The 23,662-nt window shown below is 34.2% G+C and overlaps 1 long non-coding RNA gene across 1 annotated transcript; it reads left to right on the top strand.

Moving 5' to 3' along the window:
- The first annotated feature begins 5,513 nt into the window (after nt 1-5,513).
- LOC106616401 (uncharacterized) lies at nt 5,514-23,283 on the top strand. The gene is made up of 2 exons (XR_011397078.1): nt 5,514-5,618; nt 22,634-23,283. It is a non-coding gene; the product is annotated as an uncharacterized lncRNA (long non-coding RNA).
- The last annotated feature ends 379 nt before the right edge of the window (nt 23,284-23,662 follow it).

The raw sequence follows: 23,662 nt of genomic DNA, 5'->3' as shown, positions 1-23,662 counted from the left end.
AAATCCATTAGCTAGTATCTTGGTACAATCCTGTAACCAAACCTACTTGAAAAGAAGAGATCTGGCAGCCTTATAAAGAGCAACGTAATATCAACAATGTTACAACAAAGAAAATTTCTTTCCACATAAAAGATTTTTTTAAAATTTGGTTTTTAAGAAATATGCAATTTCCATTGATTTGTAAAGTGATTTTGCTCTATTAGCTCTTATCCTCGTAAAGGCATGTGCATCTTTACACCCTGAACAGGGTATGTTAAGTTTGCCACGAAGTTTGCAACCCCAAAAGGAATCGTCGGAGAGCCTATAAAATATATACATATCTATATAATATATACATGATCAGCATGATGAGCTGAGTTGATTTAGCCATGTCCGTCTCTCCATCTGTCCGTCTGTCTGTATATATACAACCTACTCCGTCAGTTTTTAAGCTATCGAATTTGAAGTATAATTACAGGTACTTTTCTCACTAAGGAGCTGCTCAGTTGTCGGAATGGCCGATATCGAACTACTATAGCATATATCTGCCATACAATCTGAACAATCGGAATCAAGTACTTGTATGGGAAGCTGTTTCATTCGACCAAGTATCCATACGAAATTTGGCATGAGTTATTTCCTAAGGCAAGAATATATTTTCCGAAGAAATTGGTTAGATCAGATCACTATATCATACAGCTGCCATACAAATTGAACGATCGGAATCAAGTTATTGTAACGAATCTTTTGTATTTGTGAAGGGAATTATAGTTAACGTTTTTCTTGTTTTACGAATAAAAAGTGCTAGACAGATGAGCTTTCATTTAGATTGTAAAGTAATTAAATATCAGTATAAATTGTAACAGAATTTGGACACAAAAAACAAACTTTTTAGCTTTCAGTGCACCTCTTCGGAAAAAATGTGTCAACTTCATAAATGATACCTATTATAATAGGGAAAAAGCTTTGCATACCTGGTACTAATTCTTCGAGTTGCCTAATAACCCGATTTAATATGGCTCGCGACATCTAATAGAGTTTTTGAGGTTGAAATATTGTGAATAGATAAGAATTTTTTTAGCTAAATAAACTTAGGAGAGATTTATATAAAACTGAAGTTATCTCCTTATCAAGGGTCCTGAAAATTTTAAACCGCGTTTGTGGGTTTTCAACTCTATAAATTTGAAAAAAAAGTGTCATTCCTATTTAGATAATTTATGTAAGTATTCAAAAAGTATTTTTGAAATTAAAATTAGTCGATTACAACAAATTTTGTTAGAACATATTTAAATATCTCTGTATCGTATAAACCAAAAAGAACTAAAAAATTTCTAATTTGCAATATTTGAGTGAAAAAATCTACTATTATATTTAAATAGCCGCTATTTATGAAATAATTTGGTATACTTTGAATAGGATATACTAATAAAAACTGACCGATCAAAATTAATTTCTTGTAAGGAATCTTTTATATTTGTGAAGTGTATTTAAGCTTGAGTGCAACCGAAGTTAATATGTTTTCTTGTTAATGTTTTTATTAGTGAAATAACTAAAAGTGTAGAAATCTTGACGACGAGGATGAGTTCTTTTTGCTTGACTCCACTTTAAGGACGCATAACTTTAAGAAAATTTATTTTGCTGAAAGGTTGGTAAAAATATCAATTGCCAAAAACGCCCTAAATTTGAGCCTCTACACTACTATAGAAAATACGAACTATTTTCTAGTTTAGATTAAGCAGATATGCATTCGTAGTTAATAGCGGTCGTATGCAAGTGAGTTACTTTTGATTATTTGGACGAAACTGCGTTCGTAGATGTACGCAATAGGATAAACTAAGATATAAAACTGTATATAAACAAGGAACATCTGTGGATTAACAAAATGGGCTTGGCCCAGCCCTCTAATAGGTTTAGTATACATATCTCCTAAACCACTTACGATATAACAACCAAATACGCTCAGGACAAATATCTTAAGCACCCCTACGAACATTGTAAATTATAACTCATTTCACGATTTTCGGACATCCGGCTGACTTTACTCCATATATATTGGTAATAGTAAATGTCCCTTAATGAAACTCAGGGAGCATATTATTAGTATGTAACATGTTAATAGTATGTGTTATGCCAAAAATTGATGAAAGCGGGTCAATACACCTTTATACCCCATATATCTAATATACAATTTTCAAACTTTCGATTAGACTTATACCATATACGAATTATTCGCACTCTTATATGCTAAATATAATCATCTTCGTTTTTTTTAACAAACCTTATGATGAATATGTCATTCAGTGTGTGAGTTATATGTTTATAAAACTTCTTGAAAATATGTTCTCATGTTAGCAATGTTCAAATTAACGCAATCGGACGGGGTGAATGCTTACTCTGTCCCCATTGTATATATAATGATTTTCTACTTTGCATCTAACTTTATACCGTGCAGTTTGGTCAAAATGTATGATATTTTAACGAACTCAAATGAACAATTTTACTCGAAAATTATGTGGTTTACCACATGTATGGAATTGCTCTAGACTTTCGTCTAAACCTTATATCGATCCTCTAGTTGACGTTTTCCACATCTAATGAAAATATAAATATAACCTCTTCGGTTATGTCATATATATGTATATCACATTTGAAGATGATTTTAATATAATTTTCGTTGACAAATTTTAATTTTTACACGTTTGTATCACTAAGTTGACATTAATATGTAAACGTTGTTGGTACCTTGATACTATACGGTTTGACTGCAAAATAAGCTCACTATTCCATATAAAAAATTTTTTAATATACACGCAATATTACTTCAAGCCTTAGTTTTTTTACTGAAATCAAAAGCTCTTTATAATAAATTTACCTGTTCTAATGAGAGCTTGAGCTCGCCTACCAATATTCAGGTTACTCATACGCCTCGCCTTACTCCTAATAGGTATATATTTACGGCTATTTGCGCTGTTATCTTCAGAAATAAATGCGTATGCGAATAAATTAAAAATGCAGAATTCTTACCTAAAGCAATAACAACAACAAAAACAATGTCAGCATAAACATGTAATGGTTCAGTAAGTTTTCGCGCGCTTCCTTTCCCGCTAAAACTTAGCTGCCATATTGCATCGCCAGCGGCAGTAAATCTTTTTCTTGCCTTCACTGTGTGAGTGAAATTCTTCATAGCTCACGCTTCTAACAACACACACGACAAAATAGCTAAGCTCAGTCGCATACGCGCGTTTGTAAACTTGTGCTTGCGTTGCTGTCGGCTGCCAGCCGACCTTTATCACCTTTTATGCTGCTACACAAGTGAGTTAATATACTTTTTGGCGGGCGTTATCAGCACAAATAAATTTTCACATTTTAACCATTAATTTATCTTAATTTACCATTTCTCATAGTTTATTACGACGCTGCATCAACACATGCTGTCTCTCCTCCCACCCCCGCCATTGCGTCGACGAATATGCAAGTTTTAAAGTTCGCTCGCTTGTTTCAGCTGACCCATGGAGACCCGGCGCTAGAACGCACATATAGATTGCCTTTTTTATGCATGTAGTTGTGTGTGTGTGTGTGTTGTATAGCTACAATTGTTCGCTGCCGCTTTATCAGCATTACTATCTGTATCGTTGCTTTTGTCGCTCTGTTTGCTTCCAGCGTTCGTTCGGCCGCACCTGTTTTGCATCTGTTTGCACTGGCGTTCACCAGCGTTCACCTATCTTTACGCATTTTAACTTGAATACATCATAAATCTTCTCTTGAAAGCTATTACGAAGTGAAGCGAAGGCCACCGTTAAGCAGCAATGCGAAAAGCAGTTGTAATTATTGCAAAAAAGCATAGAAATACAGCAAACAAATACATAAATCCGTTACGATTTAGTAAGAATGGCTGATGCGTTGCATTAGCACGAGCTTTCTGCTTACACGCGCATTCGTATCGGTGGCTTAACGGTGTAAATTATTTAGTAAACCAACTAATACTGCAATATTTTACAATTAAATTCGCGCCAAGCATATAGCGGTAATATTTCGTTTGAGTCTAGACTCTATTGCAATTTTCTAAAGACTTTAACGAGCTCGGATTATGTTGATCCGAACTTTTCCCCATAAATCTTCGTGACAAATATTTGAAACCCAACATTTTTCCAGAACTATGGTAACTTTTGACTTTGCTTACTATTTTTCTGCAAACTGATTAATGATATTTACACAAAAGAAGCGTTCAAGTAAATCTGATTGAATACACAAAACAGCTAGACTACTCAGCCGATTTCCTCTCATACTTGAACGTAAATAATTTTTGACCCTTTTCAAACAACAAAATGAACGTTATGTACTGCAATTCGTCAAAGCTAATGTGACGAATATTCGATAGGCTGTCTACATGTTTGGATACTCAGTGTATAGCACGTTCACCCGTAAGTATTTCAAAAGATGGGATGTTGAATTACGTTCCAAATTTTCTCAGAACAATACGCGTGAAAGTGCATCAACTCGTCATCGTGGTAAATTTTCCTTAACGTTTTAAACTTTTACGTATTACGAATGGTCGAATTCAGTGATACTGAACAACTTTTCGTTAATCATTTCCTATGTTTGCATCTTTTCCGCAATTCAGAATCGAGGTTGTGTAGAACGGGGTTTAAAGTATTAACTCGAAAATTATTTCTTCCAAATAATTGAACTTATTTATCTCGTGATTCGTCCGCCCGTAATATTCTTCTTCTGAAAAAGATGTTTGGTATTCTTGATTCTCTGAGGTTACCATCGCTTTATTTTCAGAAACTTTAAACTCCGTCACCTATGTTGATATCAATTTTTTGCAATCTTTGGCTCTCCAGTATTTTCAATGAACAATATAAACCTTGCTATAGGCGTTCCATAATTTTGCAAATATCTCAGAACGTATGAAAGTTGATCAAGCTGTAATATATTGTATCAGGCGTTGAATCCTCTATTCTACCTTCTACACTTCCTTGGAATGGAAGTCCATTAACACGCAAAACATTACGATAACTGAGGTAGCAAGCTTAAGATAAACTTAGATGACCAGAATTTTGCAAAATATTAGTATATTTCGAAAAAAACACTGTGACGTAAGCAAAAACAATATTTTATGTTTTAAATTTTTCCGCCCCCCAGAATATGACACCATGTGCGCAGACACCAAGAGTACCTAGTGTATGTCCAGCGTTGACTAAGACAGTCACAATTTTTTAATGTAGCATAGTGTAGCCAATAATATGAAATTAAAATTCCAAAACAATAATTACTTTATAAAGAATCTGAATGAGAAAAGAATATGGTCTTTTAATGTAAACCGTTTGATATGGTTCCCGTGATATAAGGCAAGGATAAGTAAGTTTAAACCTTTTAATTTACAGAAATATTCACTCAACTTGAGAACAGTGATGAGCAAAATATTGAGGAAGTATTAAACTCACACACTTCGAATAAGAGTAGTCAGCTATGAAAAAATGACATTGCATGACAGTTGTTAGGCGTTTAAGAAAGTCTGTAGAAAAGTATTTAAAGAATTTATCATTTATCAAAAAAAAAAACAGCTGAGGGAAAGTGTGCAAACTGTTAATCTGTTTAAAAAAACTAGCCGAAAAGATATTGAGAAATTTTAGTTTGTAAGTGCTTCGAACAGAGTTTCCATCTATTACAGAAATAAAATTAAGTAGATGAAATTTACGAAAATCTTGAGAAAATTGTTTGGACAAAGTCCAGTTGTTGTATATTCTCTATAAAAAAGGAAATTTTATGGAATTTTGGGGAAAACCGTTCAATATTATTTGGAATATCATTAATTTTGACAAACTTGTAAATAGAGTTACCACCTAATAGAAACAGTTAATTGGTAAGTGTTAAAAAATCTGTAAGTGTTAAAAAATCTGTAATTTGGAATCCTTTATAATTTTTCATAGTGTTGTCTCCTAAATAGTAAACTAAAATTTAGAGAATTATTAAAAGATGTGTTCTAAAGTCTCCAAGTCCGTCGAAAAGTATTTGGAAATATTTAGTTTCTATACAATTTTGCATAGTGCTGCCACCTAACGAAAAAGCGAAACTGCACAAACTATTACAAAATGTTCCATCCAAAATGTGGGTTATTCGTTAGAATTATAATACATATATATTTGTAAGTCCACAAAGTCGTCAATAGTTTTTGGTACTATAAAGCAATAAAAACTGATTAATTTCCATTTTTATACACTGAACAGGGTATATTAAGTTTGCCACGAAGTTTGTAACACCCAGAAGGAAACGTCCGAGACCCTATAAAATATATACATAAATGATCAGCATGATGAGCTGAGTTGATTTAGCCATGTCCGTCTATCTGTCTGTCCGTCTGTCTGTATATATACAAACTAGTCCCTCAGTTTTTATGCTATCGATCTGAAATTTTGCATCTGTCCTTTTCTAACAAAGAAGCTGCTCATTTTTCGGAACGGCCGATATCGGACCACTATAGCATATAGCTGCCATACAAACTGAACAATCCAATCTCCGAAGAAATTATTTAGATCGGATAACTATAGCATATAGCTGCCATACAAACTGAACAATCGGAATCAAGTGCCTGTATGGAAAACTCTTTCATTTGACGAGGTATCTTCACGAAATTTGGCATGTATTATTATTTAAAGCATTTATCCAATCTCCGAAGAAATTGTGTAGATCGGATGACTATAGCATATAGCTGCCATATTAACTGAACGATAGGAGTAAAGTGCTTGCATGGAAAATTTTTTTATTTGACGAGGTATCTTCACGAAATTAGGCACGAGTTATTGCTTAAGGCAAAAAATTAACGTTTTTTCTTGTTCAGTACTTAGTTGTCATTACTACGTTTAAGCATTCCTACAACACGTACTTTTTTTTAACCTTCCCTTGCCCTATAGCTCGTATACATATACCGAAAGCTATTACTTTTCACCTTTCCAGCACACCATCCAATGGTAATACCTTTCTATTTTCCATTGAAAGATTTATATTTGGTAAACAGACTCGTTAATTTTAATATTTGCCAGGAAACAGCTGTTTGCATAGCTGTAAGTCCATGTAAGACCATTCATCTTCCACATCGCGTTTGGGTCGTGAGGGGCGACACAAAATGTTGCAAACTTACTTTTTTCTCCATCTACCTTAATTGCCGCCTACATTGGGTGCATGTGATCGACCTAGGCCTGGGTAGTGCCGCTACAACGAAGGCCAAGAGTGTAAATACCTTTGGAATTGGCCATAATTTCACCTAAACAAATGAAGGTTACGACCGTTAGCTGTTGCATGTGTCCGGCTGATAAGCAAAAGTGAGAGAATATATAGTGTAAGTAGACAGGTAATATAGTCTCGAATTAGTTCGTGTTAAGTACACAATGCTAGCAACTTGATGTTGTGTGTTTGTGTCTCGTTTTCGGCGGGAGCGGGTCATTAATTTTGTTTGTTTTCAATTCATTTTGCGGTTATTTGCTTTGGCAAAATAACAAAATTGCCGCAGGTCCAACAGCCCAGCTGTCTAATGGTTCAGCAAGGCCAATAGCTGTGCAAACAAAGCGAGTATTAAGCGAGCGATTTGATGAGCACAACTTCGGTCCACACGCACCGTGTACTCATCACCCATTTAAATAATTCAGGTAGATTTTTCAGCAAACGTAATTTATTGGTAAGATTTTTCAAAACAGCTGGGTTAATGTTTATTCTGTTGGTCGGAAATCAATTACCGCAAATGAAGTAGTCAGATGGTTGGTGGGTCAGTTTGGTTACTCGCTCGAATTACCGCTATTTGTTTAGGAATGAATTTGTGCTTTGTTTCTGTTAGAAAATTAAGTATTTATATCACGGTAGGGTTGAAAAACACCAATCACGTATACTATGAATAGCAATGAGGTGTTCATTAAAATAATTTTTGACAACATATAACAACCCATTTCCTTTTACTAAGTCATTACACTACCAAAACATTAACTTACCATTTTGAGTATCATTGCTCCTTCAGTACCAATATCGAATCCGATTTATTGAAAGGCCACAGACTCTTAGTGACAAAGGTCTTGCGAAAAGTAATGATGTTAAGCTATATTTTTGATTTGTTCAAGATGACTTCCTAAACTCTCTTATTTGTAAGCATAATTAATTTGTAATAAAAGTGATGATTCTACTAGGGTAGTTATTGGCGCTCAAGGCTTTGACGTGATATTTTATAATTAACTCTCAAATATATTGAAAGGCTCAATTGAGTTCATATGTAAAAGCAAAGCTTCACTTAGCAACTGATTCCCATATTTGTGCTTGAAAAGAACTCGAGAAAAAATTAAGATATCTTCATAAAACTTCGTACACAAACCACATCTGCTTCTTTCTCTTTTCAATATACGAATCAAGCACCAATTAATATATTCGGATAAAATTTTGCACAAATAATGCATTTAAGGTTTACCGTCTTGCTTCTAGAAACTGTCGCAATCGAGCCAACACATTTTTTCAAGCCCCCAGAGACGAATATCAGGACTCCAGTGCCTAAAGCTAACTTCTTATCGAAAATAGTGGTTACTCTGTGAGATATATTATTGCAATTCGGAAAGAATTTTCGCCGTCCTTAATCCTTACAAGTTCCAAATTATAAAATTTTCGGTTACACTCGAACTAAGCACTTACTTACTGGTTTAAATTGTTTTCACTTACCGAAAAAGTAAGACTGAAACTTTTTTTTTAAAATGTACAATAGTATTTCAATTGGAATGTTTTTTAGGTTTTTAGTTCAGAATTTCCCGCCTTTTCAAGAGTCATTAATTGTATTCCTATAATGAAATGTTTTATGGTACAATTTTATAGTATTTCCTCCTGAAATTTTCTCACTACAAGCAATACTTCATTATGCATGTTGACAGAATTCTTCAAGAGCACCATGTCCGAATCATTAACATTTTATAGTCACTGGAGTGCTGAAAAAGGTATACTAAGTTTGCCACAAAGTTTGTAACACCCAGAAGGAAAAGTTAAACACTCTATAAAATATTTACATAAACCCTCAGCATGGTGTACTGAGTCGATTTAGCAATGTATGTGTGTCCGTCTGGCTGCATATACGCGAACTAGTCCCTCGATAAAATTTTAAAATATCGCTCTAAACTTTTGCCCACATCCCATTCTCACGAAGAAGCTGCTCATTTGTCGGAACCGCTATTATCGAATCACTATTGCATATAGCCGTCATACAAACTGAACGATCGAAATCAACTGCTTGCATGCAAAACTTTTTCATTTGACGAGATATCCTTAAGAAATTTGGCAAGAGTTATAGAACAATGTTCAGATCGCATCACTATACCATACAGCTGCTGTACAAACTGACCGATCAAAATCAAGTGCTTTAAGGAATCTTTTGTGTTTTTGTTTCTGCTTGTTTTGAACTTATCTCATTTCATGACATGAATACTTATGGGGGTTAAAACTCATCTAACCATCTTGAACTCACCTCGTGAATACAATGCTCCCATTAATACCACTAAAAGTCTTCACTCAGACACAAATAAATTTTGTAATCGGTAGTTTCAATCATCAACTCCATAGGTATGTATTTACAGATATAGGTATATTGTCTTTTTGCATACCCCGAACGCTGCTTTTATCAAACCGTGAAGTTGAACTTCGTAACAGATGGCAGCCTAAAAAGGTCCACTGGCTAAATTCGTTCAGCTGATAGAATCGATTAACTGCAGCACAGATGCTACAAATTCATTTTATTTGTTAAACGAGTACAAAATGGAAATGAATGTGTAAACTTAAAACTCGACTATAAATATACCTTAATTATCAGATTTAGACAACTCTCGGCTGAGCAGGGTCCACCTGCCGACGCGCTTGGCGCACCGCCGGCGAAAATGGCCGAAATGGAAGCAGAAGTAGAAAAAAATCTTGCCACTTTAGCACTTTTAATTGTCGGCTTAAGGTTCTTGCAGCACGAAGAACAAAATGAAGTTTTGATAAATGAGTACATGAAGTTACAACTTATGGAGAGGAATAGGAGGTGACCGAAGCAACACTTGCAAAAGCTATCGTTGACTTTGCGGACTGGAGGGTGGGGATAAAAAATTACTCGAAAATATATAGTTAAAATGGGTTAAAATGCCAGAAAGCAAATTCAAATTGAACTGCAGAAAACTTGACAAAAAGCAACAAAAAAACAAACGCACAAAAATGTGAAGGCAAAAATTTAAAACGGAGAAAATAACAAAAATGGCGAAAGCAATTAAGGTGCATAGACAAAAAAATAACGGTAAGAAAATTCCAAGTACAAGTCAACCGAGCCAACAAATTAAAATGAAATTTTATTGCAGCTGCTCTTGCAACGTTATTGTTGTTGTACAAAAACAACACAGCCTTAGGAGTTAGAAAAGGCAGCAACAACTAAAAGGTTATTTAACGGCACTACGCATTGCGGTAAAAGCAAACTGTGTTGACGTCCACCACAGCTGCCGGCTGACCTCACAAGCTGGCTGCGCTGGAAGGCGCTAGTGGGTGCTGCGCAGCAAAGGACAGGTCTGTTGCGGTATAATACAGCCACTAGCGGCAGCAAAAGATGGTGTAGGCGGCAACAACATATGCTTGCGGTGCAAGAGTATATAAAAAAGGGGAATTTTTTTTTGTTGTTGCTGTTCACAGAAAAGGTCAACAGCATGGAAAAACGTGTTGAACATGCTGAATAACACAAAAAGGAGCGTATATACAAACAAACATACAAATGTTAGTATTGAGGCATAAATTATATGGAAATAGAAATTTGCTCTTGCAAGCATGTGAGAAACTACAAAATTTTTGGTAAACTACACTTTTCTAATTTTAACTATGCGCGTGTGTGTTTCTATGCATGTGTGTGGGGATGTATATGATTTTCTGCGAATGTGTGTGTACATCGCACATTTGCCACAGCCCATTAACCAACAATCAGTCACTATGCAGCCTCAGCCGCCTAAAACCAGTCTAAAGAAATTTAATTATAACCCGAAATGAAACCAGTAATTTGAAACAAATAGAAGGAAGCAAAGAAAGCAAGCAAAGAATGCGGAAAATGTGGAAAAATGGAAATTTGAAAATTGAGGAATTTGAATAAAGAGCACACAGAAGAGAAAAAAGTGGAAAAACAACAATTTTGAAATTAAATCACTGGCAGTTGAATTGGGTACTCTGCGGCAGTCTTGCTCGCCTCGAAAGCCAATAATTGATGGATTCGTAAGTTAAAAAATATTGTATAGATTGTAATGGCTTGTTTCAACTGCAGCAAATATTGTTTTGAACACACAGTTGCATAGTTGTTTTGGTAGTAATGCCACACATTCAATCACACACACACATTTCAATTGTATGTACTCATGTTTCGGCTCGTTTTGTATTTGATGGATGGTATTGCAGCAAATTCAAATCACTTTGGCATTCTTTGTTTGCAACCAAACACACACACATACACAACTACGCAAACAAACAACCAAAGTAACAAAAACACTATCACAACGCAGTCAAACAGCACTTGCTACAAGAGAGCAATAATAATCGCATGATAGTCCCCGGGCAAAAAGTACAACTATAAATTTGGTAATCACATTTCATTTTGCCCACAAATTGTTGTTGTTGTGCGCTGTTCCTTTTGCACACTCCGACACCCGTTTTGGCTAAAATTCGGCTCCATGACTTGCGGCAATCAATCTTCGGCGCTATGCGGTTGTGAGTACGTGAGTGATCATAATGGTTATCACTGTGGCTGCAACAAAGGCGGCATTAGCGGCGATTATTTCATTTGATTTGATTAATTTTAAAACACCAAAAAATGTTAGGAACGGAAATATTTCGTGCTGCAAAAGTCACACTCACAAAAAGTTTATGTTACATATGCCGATATTTTGTTTTTTCGAAGAAGATGACAAGAACTATCGCTTCAAATCCCCCTACTCTAAAAAAATTACTCAGATACATTAAACTTTACAGCCGGGAGGGTACAAGCGGTCTTAATGGGAGCCGGTTTCAAAATTGGGCGATAGGCGTGGCACCGCCCACCTTAAAGTGAAATCACATATCTGCGGACCTACAAATATCAATTACTACAAAATTTTGTAGGTGACTTCATATTGACATTTCTATGTTACTGCGCAAAAATGGGGAAAATCGGATTACAATCACACCTACTTCACATATTACACAACATTAAATTTAACCTGATGGTTCCCCTTTCCAGTATACAAATCAAGCAGCAATGAACATATCGAGATACAACTTTTTACAAATAGTGCCTGTAAGGTATGTCATCTAAAGTCCTAAAATTGTCAAAATCAAAATATAACAGTTCAAGCCAGTGCCTATGGCTGACTTGTTATCAAAAATATCGGTCAATGCGTGAGACATATAAATGATAATAGTATTTCTGCATGTGAGAAATGCTTTAAATCGGGTCAGTACTTCCTTTTACTCACATTTACCTAACAGAAAGATTTTAACTTTATTCCTTTTGACTTTATACCGCTTATATCGGCCAATATGTGAGTTAGCTTAATAAAATTCTCATGCTCATTTGTGTTTTTCTAATAACGGTGCATCTTTGCGCATAAAATAGATGAAATCGGGTGAAAGCTTACCATATCCCCCATATAACTAATATTTAATAAAACGGTTATAACTCATTAACTTTGAAAATACTCTCAATCTTGAAAAATTTTTTTAAGAAAATATTTGTGAATATCTAAACTATCGAATTATGAAACAGTTCACTTGAGAGTCCAAGTATTACAAGATCAATTTAGTTTCGCTTTGATATGGAAAGTATTTCTAACTCCGTTTGCAATATCTGCGTTAGTGTTTGAGTCGTCAGGTTCGAGCATCAAATAACAACCCAATACTGGTCAGCAGCTCTTCACAATTGTCGAATTTTACATTCGTAGAGAAAGTAATTTTTTTCACAGTTTTACTTGATTGCCTCATACGTCTCCCTTCCAATTGCTACCTTAAACATTTCGAACTAGTTCATCCGCTTTATCGTTGCACTTTATGTTGCTTTAGTTAGAGACCCAGGCTAAAGGTTTTTCACGTTGTTCCATGAAAAGGTTTACCAAACTCTTCCTGAAAACACTTTGAAGGAGCCATTGACTTTTGACAGATAACAATGTTTCACAGGTTCTTTAATTTTTCAACTTCTGATAAGGTGAGATATATGAAAATAAAAGTACAATATTTAGTTGTTCAAAAAACGACCTTCTCCATATCATTAAAAGCTGAAAGTTTGACTAGAATTTAATCGTTATCATAGCAACAACACTGAAAGGCTTTTAGTTAAACGATTAGTGCTCACGATTACTAAATCTCATTCCATTCTACAACACAACTAGCTTTAAAATAAGGCTGAAATAAATGTCTTCATTAATCAATCAGTCTCATTGTAAACCTCGTGTCAATGACAGTTCTCATTGAAACATTCAAAAATTTGTGTTTTTCTTATCATGAAATATACATGGCAAAGGTCTCCCATATTCGAAACCTTTCCCTAATCGTAGATGTAATTTTTTTCAGGTTAATCCATAAATGTGTACACAAAATTGACATTGGGGAACATTTTATTATTAATATTTACTTAATTTACAAAACTTTTTTATATGAACTAAGGCCTATTAACCAAATACAGTTGACGTTTTTGGTAAACAGTATGTTAAGGCCGAAAATCCGGATATTGGAAAGAGTTGAAAAAAAGGAAAAATGAATACCGATTAGATCAAAAAAAATGTGTACAATATATAATTAAAAAAACACGCGTTTAAGCTAAAAAAGTTGCTAAATGGCTTTATAAGTTTATAAATTTTTTTTCAATGCCACTAAATCACAACAAAATCATATGTGACAGCTTGCCGAAGTTGACAATAACATAATTGAAATTAGACCTACCGGAATACACAATAGCTATGCCACACAAAAAAACCCAAAGGATGAAATTTAATAAGTTCGAAAATCATTGTACAATATTAGGCATAGGTAAAGGTTAAAGGGGCACTACGAAATACTTTGGGAATATTCGTGAATAGCTTAATCCATTTCACAACTAGGGCACAATACTAGCAGAAAAATATATCTTTTATGTAGTAAGTAGGCGTGGTTGTCGTCTAATTGCTATTCTTAAACTGTACCATATAGGCATGGAGAGTTTCGGTGCAAATTGGTTTAATAGCTGCTGAGATATGAAATTGCAGCTAGGAGTGGACAATAAAACGATCATAGTCCAGTTTATAACCAAATCGCATGTACCCGTTATCTCTTTACCGTTATATTTAATGGAAAGTGATGGACGGACCGCAACCAGATTGACATTGGGATTTCAATTTGTCTCGTTATCTTGATCAATTTGTCAGATATAACTATCAATGGGTATATACAGTTAGGCAAATAAAACCGTTTTGCTCTGTGCAATATGTTGCAACGGTATAAAAAATTATAGAATTTCACTTTGGAATTAAATAGAATTTATTGAATTAACCGTTATTGTGAAAATGCAAAAGATATCGATACCATTGGAAAGATCAAGTCAAAACCAACAGTATCTCAATCGAGACGTCAAGTGCACAGATAGTGGTTAGTTAGCACAAAACTTACAATAACTCACATAAGTAAACACATAGACACAAATGCACACATACACCTACGAATGCAGACAATGTTATATGTATGCAGGAGCGACAGTTCTTGTATTGTTGTGCAATAAACCAAGTATTGTGAGCAAGTGAATAAATGTTATACGGTTGGTTAAACTGTCAGTTGGCAAGGTAGCTTTGCATGTGTGAGTGTCTGTCGGTGTGTGTGTGTGTTCGCCTCTACATTTGTTAAGGGAGTTGAAGGACAATTTAAATCAAATGTGCATACAAATGCAAAATGCCAAGACTGTGATTTATGCTCGGCGCAGAGTGCAACACAAAATACGAGGAAGGAAGAGGCAGGGAGGCACACACACAAACACGCACACACGAGCGAATGACGTGACTGGAATGCATGTGAATGACAGCTGGGCGAAGTTTTACTGCCTGTGTATAAGTGCACTAAATGCATAGCGTACCCAAAGAATACACCTACCTATAAGTATGTATGTGTGGGTGTGCTGCCATGACTGCTGGGGCGTCACATTTGCCTCGACGATGATTGATAGTAGTGTCAGGCTAGAGTGCATTATTACAAAACCGAAAGACATGCTAAACCCTATACAAACAAATGCGACAAACTCGATAAATGTACAGGCAAACATGCGCACACACATACAAATACAAACATACAATGCTACAAACGCAATAAATTTATAAAATATGCAACATAGAGATCGAGTTGTATTCATTTGCGAAGTCTGTAAATGTTTCGATTTATGTGTTTGTATGTGTATGTGTGTATATGTAAGTATATAAGCATAAGTGTATGTATATGCCGTTGTATACACGTGACATTGAAGTGACGAAGAGATTACCGCGCTTGTCTGCTAATACAAATGTTGAATTGATGGCAATGGTTATTCAAACCACTGACAGCTGAAGTCGTCGAGAAGAAAGATATATATTCACTATTCACTGGCGTGACAAGTTTATTTTGTGTAATCAGCTTTGAAATGCAAGGAATTCAATTTGTGCGCGGGTACTCCCTTTTCCCCCTAGAGATAAAACCAACGGTAAGCTTAAATTTTCAGAATCTCGCTGAGCTTTATTTAATACAGAGATATATTCAATTAAGTGAACAAGAATGCTTGCTGAAGGCCAGATTCCGAGAATACGGTAGGTGCGGAATCAATTCATGCATCTTTTTCGGCATTTTCATTGATTTGTAATATGGTAAGCTGGTTGAGAGTTTTCGCTTCAAATATATAATATTCATACACGTTCCTTTGAATGTCTGCTATCTTCATCAACTTCAGGTTACAATGAAACAAAAAGATTGTTTGCATTCTTCTGGAGCTTTATTTCATAACAGCATTTTTCGGATGTTCGTTGGGTTCATTGTGTTTAGTGCACATGTGATATGTATGGATTTTGGCAAGCAACCGGTCTGGTAAGGAGCCGGATAATACTTATCTAGCTTTTACTCTCACAACATGTTGCTAACGGTTGTTTGTGGCATTTAAAACTAATCGAGATAGATAAAGAGTCATATATGTATACTTAAATGATCAGGATGACTGGACGAGTTGAAATTCAGTTGACTGTCATTAAACGATCACTTATAAATTGTCATAACTAAGCACTAAAATAAGATAAAAAACTGTAATTTTTTACAGGGAATTGCAGTTTCAATTCTACCGACACTTTATACCGTTATAAGAAATCTTAATAAAGTTTAGAAAGAATATATTTTTAACAACATTGTATCATCTTGCCTAAAATGGAAGAATTACTTCCCCTAGCTTAATACGAGTATAAAGTTCTGCCAGCACCTGAAGGTATTTCCCCGGCTTTGAACCTTGCAAGTGGCGAAAGTATAACACATTCGGTTACACTCAAACTGAGCGCTTCCTTACTGGTTTATAATACATTTTCTACATCAGTTTCATTCACACATTTCATTCATTTTATATTCCTCGAATCGATTATCCGACGTCCTCTTCAAAAAAGATATAGCATTTCAGCGAGAGGCCCGGAAACCATGATACGCCTTCCGTTAAAGATGTCAAGAAGTATTCAAATGGTATTTTGAAAAGAAAGTTGATAAAACATTTTAGAGTGCTTGTGGAGCTCTTTAATATCCATCAAGCCCATGAAAGCTTAAAATGTTGAGTGAAAGTGAGTAATATGTATTTTTTCTTAACACAGAGATTTTGCATTGAAAATATTTAAATTTTTTAAATAAATCTCTTCGTCTAGACACTATTAGGTTCCCTAAGCATTTCTCGACTGGTCATGCTACCTTCCACAAAGCACATGCAATTTGCCATGCACTACGGCTTTGCGTCAAGTTTCTTACAACACATTTCGCAATTTCCTGCACTAAATTTTGTAGTTTATTTATTTCTGCCTCAAGCGGTTTATTTGACGTTATATTCCGGTGGCGGGTATGCAGCTTTCACTAGTTTTAAAATTTTCCTTCCAGTCGCAATTTAGGGGAGTGCTGGAAAAAACTGAAGAAAACATGACTTTTAACTGAAAGCTAATTAAATGGCACGGAAGTCGATTTTTATGGCGAGCCTATAAAACGCAAAGCACACAATTTTCGGGTCGTTAACCAAGAAGCAGAATGCTCTGTTGTTTGGAAAATTTTATGCACGCACTGAGGAACTCAAGCAGGCATAAATACGAGTGTATAAAAATATACAGGCGTATATATACATAACATGCCCGACTACCGATATACATGTGTTAGTCGAATGCTCGTTAGTTCAACTCAGACGACGAGTATGTTAGAAAATAACTGCACGCAAAGGTGAAACTAAATTTGAACGCATTCAATATTGTAAGATTCTTAAACGAAAATTATTTTGAACTAATCCAACAGTGTGTGGAATAGTTATAGGAACTGTTTTTTGGTCTTTGAACAAAATTCATTTGAGGATCTTTGAAATGACTTGGAAGATAGATGAGGCCTTAGCATTTAGCCATCAGTTTGAAAAGTGTGTGTAGCCACTGTGTCAAACCATTTATTTGAGAATCCCGAAGCTAACATAACGTGCTTGAAATTTTTTTCTCGTTGACCAAGTCGTAAATTGTTTATTACCTGCTTGGGCTAATCCAGGTTATCCAGATGTCTATATAATATATGATATCTACGAGTAAACATTATTCTATAAGCAATTGCTGTAAGTTAGATACTGAAAACTGCAAGCAAAGATATTGATCGTCTATATTTCACGTGCTGGTCAGAAAAAGCTTATGAAAAGGAAAATGAAAAGTGGTTAGAAAAATTTCAGAAAACTTAAAAATCTAAGTACTTTTATCGTTAGCAAATTATCTCCATAACATCTCTTCTTTATGAAATTTTCATATATTTTATTGATTGGATAGAGAAAGCTTCGGTGAAAAAATTAGAAATTGTTAAAAGAAGCTTTTGAAAGCTTTTTAGAAAAGCTTAAAGAGCCTAACAAATGTCGACTGCTTACACAATATCGGTTTTTCTTAAATCCAGATGTTTTGTGGAAAATACTAGTATATTATATACTCTTCTTCTTACTTTTATACACAAAGGTTTTTGGTGGGTCTAACCTTAGCGTGGTGATATATTTTCATACAATAATTTTTTATTGTTTTATAAAACTGAATTTTTTGAAACTACTCGAGATAGAATGGACGTTGAATTTACATCACAACTCTACAGAAAAAATATGTTTTTTGTTGCCCTGGCTATGTTAGTAAATTTTGATCTAAATTACGAATTTATTCATGAAAGTATTGAATGCGCTCTTATTTTTATGATACTTGCTGTTCTTATATTTTGATCAATTATCGCCGTATTAGTAAAAACATTTATTTTACCAATCACGATTTTATCACTCATATAAATATCACGATCAGGTCATTTACCGAAAACATACGAAAAGTTATGCGAAAGGTTTAAAGATTTAATAAATCACAAACGTGGATATGTCTAAATCTGCAGTCTACTAAAAAACCACAAAAGTAGTTCACATGCCCTCCAAAAAAATGAATTCCCAGAAATCATTAGAATCGATCAGTCGAAGTGAAAAGGAGGATGAAACATCTACGCTAAAGTTATATTCTCAAAATGAACTCATTGATTTAATACGGGATCAAGTTAGGAATTATAAAGCAATTTGTCAAAGCATTGGTCGTGGAAGGATATTTTTTTAATCACATATGTAAAAAGTTTCCAAAGCTTAGTATAGAAAAGTTTAAAGGTGTACTATTCTTATATACGAAGATTCATGAAAAATATAGTTTTATCAAAGTTCTGACTATTCCAGGAAGTAAAGCTTCGAAAAGTTTAGCACCAAATTAAGAAGGAATTGTGCTAAATATGCTGACAAACTCTTAAATTCTCAGAGAAAATACACGTGTTGAGTTAGACTATATTCGAAATTATCTCGATTAATTTTCGGATTGGTTAGATAATTATAATGAGAAACAGAGAGAACGGTTCCACTAGGATCTAAAAGTGATGGAACAAAGGTATTAAGGTTGATGAGCTTATTACTATTGCTGGTTCTCGAAAAATGAATTTTGAAATGGACAATCACAAAGAAATAGCTCATGAAAGATATTTTATTGATTTAATGGAGATATAATATATGAGTTTGACATTTGTCTCTCTGCTTACTTTGATGTATCCTTATTTATAATATAATATAAATATATTGTTATTTTGTTTCATATTTTCTGATTTAAAAAGTAAAATGAACACAAAGATTTAAAAATCTATCTCGGGCAACAAAACCACTGTGCACGAGTGTTATCTATGTATCTTCGATAGATGAATAAAGCAATAAATTGCCTGATGATGACTAGCACCTAGATAGTATAATATCCTTAGCGATGTTCTTCCTGTTAAAGTAACGCTAAAAGTCTTTTTTCTTGTAGTTTTAAGGTCAATGCTAAAGTCTCTACAACTGCCCATTTCCATTTAAGCCAAAACTCTTTTAGTGCTTTTCCTCAACACTTTTTTCACATTGAAATCTAAAGATAAAACTAATCAGACCCAAGTGTTCTTGACTCTCAAGACTCTTATTGATTTATTCCATACCTCCACACCTTTCCACAGTTTTTTATTATTTTTAACTGTTTTCAAGTGATGGTGATAAATAAATTGTAGTGAATACGAAAGTTGGTGATTTTTTATGGTAGATGCTAGATGTCCATTACATGTACAAGTTTGATTGACCTAAACTGAGAAAAATCTTCTATTTGATTTGTGTATACTCTCGTATGTCTCATAAATAATTTATTTCGTCGTTCTTAGTGAAAAGTTTGTACAGTTTGTAGTGTGAATGACATTTCGTTAAAGAATTTTCACCTTCGAGACAGGAAGATGACCAATACAAATACTATGTAAAGCAATTAAGTACCGGATTACTTTAAAAGATGAGTTTCATGTACTATCGTGCCAGAATTTTAGTGCCAAAATTAGAAAAATTATTTAATAATGTTTTCTTCTCGACAATATATATTATAATAAGGCAAGATGAAAAATTTCGACAGTTTGCATAAAAATATTTCAAAAATAAGCATCGCCTTTTTGTGACTTTTACTATAATACATATATGCTGATAGCTATTTCGAAAAATCATCAACATAAAAGCGAAGTCCAAAGTTGAAGGAAATATCTTTCACCATTAAAAACTGCAAATAGTACAACAGAAATTCGAGTAACAACACCGCAAGCAATGGCAACCACTCTGTGGCAAAGAAAACACTTGATGCACTGAGTGTTCGCAAAAATAGCAGATGGTGCCAGAAAGCAAGAAAAGAATGAGAATGGAGCTTAAGTGCCTCGACTGTAAAATTGTTTCTGCTTTATAAATACAAGTATATATATGTGCATATGTACCCATATACTCTTATACACATATAAGAAGGCAGAACCCTCGGAAATTTGTGAACGACCGTCTAGTTAGTTAGTTGGCGGAGAACGTAGCAAAACCAAAACATGGCTCGTTAACGAAAACTGACATTGTGTAGTGTTGTGGCCAAACGATATTTAACAACAAACATAGTTGATATTTTTAGGCTGAAACGTGATTTCTTGTCGTATGCGTGATACTAGGGCTGTTCGATGCGCATTTTTTTAAAGGGTCTAGAAAAGAAAGGCTCTTCGTCGATTAAATATACACATAAGCCTAAAAAATTTGGTAATATCATTTAATTAACAAATCTGCTTTGTAAATAAATTTCACTTATTTTTAATAAGAAGTTCTTCGGAAAAGCACTTACAAGCTTGGATCGAAAGTTTCAAGTGTACATGGGAGTTGCATGTCGAAACCGGAGAAATCTACAACTACTTGCTACAAAATATGCTTCTCCATAAGACTATTCATTACTTTGCACGCGCTTTGAAGCTCACTCTGCTTACTAATCTTTTTGGATAGTCCAACCCTTTCTTTCAATGACATTGACAGTTACCTCCAATAACTTCTTATTTCATAGTAACGGATATAAATATTATATTCTCTTACTAAGGTATTAAGTTGGTCTATTCAAATAAGAAATAAAAAATCACAGTCCTCAATAAAATTAAGTTGTAAAACTGTGCGGCAATAACATGAACTCATTAACAGTATGCTAGCAAAATGAGAAGCAATCTCTCAGTCGTCCTCCAACTTCAAACTTTTTCCCGACAAATCAAAAGTAATTTGCAAACCTTTTATTTAAAAATTTTTTTTATTGTTATTATTCATCATTATTTTCTCATTCACATATCATCAAGAACAATTAACACTTTGACCTTTTGAATATTTGCAAATATACACCAACATTTGCCGTTTTGTAAATACAATAAATAACTTTACTTATGTACATAAGGTATATGTATGTATACATATAGTCGTATATATATTTATTCATGGCTACAGCCGGTATACTGGTATTTAAACCTTTTTCGGTGCGGGCATTCAATTCTAACTCAATTAATTTCCAAGAAATTGCTTTGCAAATTTTAATTTCCCTTCTTTTCTCCAGCAGTCGTTTGAGTGGCCGGGAAGTAATCAAATAATTTTCAAACTTAAAACTTTTCAAATTCAGCCATACGATTTATAAAGTTACCCAGCAGACCAAAAACGTATTTTATTTGACTGATATTTGCATGAATGACATGTAAGATCAGAAACATAGTAATTTAAACTCACTCGAGATTCATGTCATTATGTAAATGACCAAAACCTGACTGTTAAGGTCGAAACGATAAGTGAACCATATATTTTCAAGCACAAGCTAAAACGAAACAGTCAAGCGATGTCAATAACGCCGGACGTTGTCTCATTATGTTTGTTCGAAAATGTATGACGCAGGTGCATTCCATCACAGTATAAGTCAAGTTATTTTATTATGAAAAAAAAAGATTCACTAAACGTCTGCTGTCGAAAATTGATGGCATTAACAGGCCTGATCTCCTGATTCAAATCCTCTGGACTGTTTCTTTTTTTGAAAGGCAATTTGTTTGCCATCAATTCTCATGCTATTAACGAGCTCATGATTCGTGCCGAATTCATCGTTTGGGAGGTAAGCTGGTCAAAAAAAATTCTACAAAACACACCCATTTGTATGTAGAATATTATTTGGATTATTTGCAAATAATTCAAATAAGTATAATAGGCTTCTTGAATGCTTCAAAGTCAAGCAATATAAGAGACAGACAAAACACTAGCTACCACATTTTAGTTGTCAGTTTGAACTTCTCATCCTATTGACTTGATATTATTTGATCAATGAAGAACTTTTAGTTGCAATAACGGTACGCTCACATTTGAGATTTGAAGGTTTCGCTAATAATATCGTAACCAAAATCTTTCAGCCATTGCACTAAATTCTGGGTATTGAACCCGTAGTAAAAAATAAATTTATCGAAGTTAGTTCTTAAAATCGAAATATTTTCTCTCGAAATTCAAAATTTAGCTTATTTCAAACATCATTAATATTTATTATATGTAAATTATTAAAAAATTAAAAATGTGGACATAATTTTTCCTTTCTTTTTATTTCAGTGGTGTATAACATTTTTCGATTAAATTTTGACTCTTCGAAGAAAGTCAAAGAGTTATATTTCAATGCTGCCAAGAGATTAACATATGCTTCTAAATTGTGAAATTTACTATGACAGTATAAATGAGTATTAATGAAAACCTCGGGGGTCAAAATAAAAACCTTTACTTCGCATATATTTATATCAGAAATAAATACATACACCTGATGGCTGCAAAGCCTGGTTCCATACATGGTGTTGCAGTTGACGTTCAGACTTATGTGAAAAGGCAACTTGTTTAACTGATTAAGTTTGACACAAATTGGTTCATTTCAACAGTCGCATCGATACCTTTTTTTCATAGTTTCCAACAACTTTTTTTAAATTAAATTAAATATAAGAATTACTAAGCGCTTGGCAGCTATTTTTTACGACGAGAAAAGTTTGTAGGAACCCAGCGAATGACGCTCCAAAAATGAGCTGAAACTGAAAAACAAACAAAATTCACTGAAGGCCATCCCAGTCGAGACTTACAACAAGTGATTGGAAAATGGGATTAAACGTTGCCATGTTTGGCTTTGGAGACAATTTCGAAGGCGTTAATAAATATTTGTATTCAAATACATGGAAATAAAAGTTTTCTGTCGGTCCGGTTCAAATTTGATCAGTTGATATATTACCTGTTAATTACTCATTATTTATTAAGTTCTGGATTCATCGGGTTAAACATTTTTAGACGTCCTCCAGCCGTTGTTCAGTAACTACTTTCATTTCCCGCATATTTGTTCAAATGACGCAATATCCTCTTTACTTAAGACGGCGTTTTCTATCGAAAGAGTTAACCAGCATTGCAGTTATCCGACAACTGGACTGTATCGATAGATGAAGAAATCGGCTGGAAACAAAAAAATTTTATATTGATTTACAAAAGGGGAGACCAAAGTAACAGCGGCATCTAAGACCGGAAAGCTGCTCCTGCATAATCCGATGCGAAGCGGATGCTTAAGAAGCTTTATTTGCTTTTTGAAGTAAAAACTAAAAATTGTGGAAT

Source organism: Bactrocera oleae, chromosome 6, assembly GCF_042242935.1.
Source record: "Bactrocera oleae isolate idBacOlea1 chromosome 6, idBacOlea1, whole genome shotgun sequence".
Taxonomy (NCBI): Eukaryota; Metazoa; Arthropoda; class Insecta; order Diptera; family Tephritidae; genus Bactrocera; species Bactrocera oleae.
This window is presented reverse-complemented; position numbering and strand designations above follow the sequence as displayed.